Genomic DNA, 2482 nt, shown 5'->3' on the forward strand with positions numbered 1-2482 from the left:
AAACAATTTTATCAATTTCAAATGTTACATTTTCCATTACTGTCCTTCCCTGTCTCTCTCTCTCTAACGAAAAAAAAGGTATGTGATTTCTAGAAGTATTTTGATCGATTATAATTGATTTCAACAAATTGCAAAAATTAAGGTATGATTGGAAAATTACTTTTTCTCTTATTGAGGGAGAAAGGAGCTAAAAAAAATCTATCATAAAATGAGTAAATTAAATTGTTTAACTAATTTAACGAAAAACTTTCATTTCGAACTATTAATAACTTTTAATAAAAAATGATTTTTTTTCTAATTTTTCAAATCCTTATATTTGCGAATTTTAAAATCAAAGATTGCGACTTTTTTTTCTTTTTGTAAATTAAACATTCTGTGTTATAATTTTCACATATAATTTATATCTGTAATTAATTAATGTAATAAATTTTTCATTTAAATCATTGGATTCATTGAAATAAATTATCCAATAACGTTAATTTTACAAGGACTAATTAAATTTCTGAAAAACACGAAAATACTAAATTTAAATTTCGAGTATTATTCTGTATCATAGATTGAAGTGAAACTATGGTTTAATTTTTTGTGGCAAACGGAAGTTTGCGAACTTTTACCTCAAGTTGTCCAAATTGTACAAACTCTTTCCTTAAGTTTCTAAATTGTACCACAAACATTTTTTAGATATGTAAATTAATAAATAACAGATAGTAATTTTATTTTAGTTCAATTATTTTGATATATTATCATATGCATTTTATCATATCAGTATTAGGGAAATTGATTCATTATTATTCTTTTTTTAAGTACTTTTCTTATATTCAGAAGAAAATTACCAACTGTTCATACTTATCTTAAATGAAAATAATCATTGATTATTGCTATTCGTTAAATTATAAAAAATATTTCCTCATTTAGTTTATTAATTATTTATTATGGAAATATTTAATTACTTTGCTGAAATTTGCATATAAATTTATTTTCAAGAAATGTCATTTGTATTTTATCAAATAAAAATAAGCAATTGAAGTATTTGCTGTGGTATTTGCAACATTCACTATATCATTCATTGGGAATAAAAAATGAATTTAATTAAATAACGGAATAAAAACTAATCTATAAATTGGAATTAGGAGAAATTTTTACCCTTCCTTCCTAAATTTTGTTTCCTTTAATAATAATGCAGGACGAAATTCTTGTCTGAAAAATTTCCAAAATGATACAAATGAAAATTTCAAAAAAAAAGATAAGAAATCAAAAATTCATGGAGGAGTTTTAAATAGTTAAAATTATTTTCCATTATTACAATCCTTTGACGAGCACGAAATGTAATTGATATTATTAAATCATGATTAATTAATTATGGTTTCAGTCTTATTGTTACACTATATCAGTTAACATTTGATGCATTAAATCATTTCTTTGTTGTACTTTGAAAAGTTTTCGTCACATTTTCTCGATTAATTTAACATTAAATGATATGATAAGAAATAATATTATCACTTCATGAACTTGAAATATTCATTTTTGCAGTGTTTTGAACTGAACAACTACTGGATATATCTTCGAATTGTAACATAATGGCAACATATGTTAGCACCAATGAAATAAGCTGAAAGTAAACTTTGTTTGAAAATAAAAATTAAGCAGAATAGAAATTTGATTTTGAAGGAAGCTAATAGATTGATAATTGAGCATCCAGAAAATCAAATGTAATGCTTCTTTTGGGACTAGCTCACTTATTTGTTTAGAGCATAAAGTTCTTGAAAGAGGCTTACTGTAACAGTACTTACTAAAAATTTATACTTGGTCTATTCGTACTATACTTAATAATTGATTTATTTGGTACTATACTTAATCTATTTGTTTGTTATACCATTGCTGATCTAATCACTGACGACGGTTCATTAAGAAAGTTTGACAATTAATTGATTAATAGGTTGAAAATTCTCGGTGAAAGAATACCGTCAGGAACAATTGTCGTGTGACAACGAAAAATCCGCCTGCCGTAAAGCTTATTTCAGCTGCTTGTAATTTATGTGTAAACAATAAAACTAAACACTGAAAAATATGATGATTTTATGTAACATTCTAACAGTATTATTTTGAGCCAAGAAAGATTTGAGGAAAAAAATATTTTGTCTTACAATTAATCAAAAAAAGAAAAAAAAATCAATTAAAAAAGGAAGGTTTGGAAGTAAAATAATTCAAAATTAACTGCTGCAATTGTATATTAACAGCTTTTAAGAAAAAATATGCTAAACCTACTTATTTGGCAATAAAAATTAGAAATAATTGAATTTAAAAGGGAAATAAGTGAATACTGATGAAATTAATTAATTAATTACGTCGAGAAATTGATCACGTTCTCGATTTAATTGATTTTGAAATATAGTAGTAGCAATTGCCACGATTGTTTGATTCTAAATACATATGATGATATGAAAAAAGAATATGTACTAACTGAATTTTGACAATTTCTTTC

The sequence above is a fragment of the Loa loa genome, assembly GCF_000183805.2.
Source record: "Loa loa unplaced genomic scaffold supercont3.510, whole genome shotgun sequence".
Lineage (NCBI taxonomy): Eukaryota > Metazoa > Nematoda > Chromadorea > Rhabditida > Onchocercidae > Loa > Loa loa.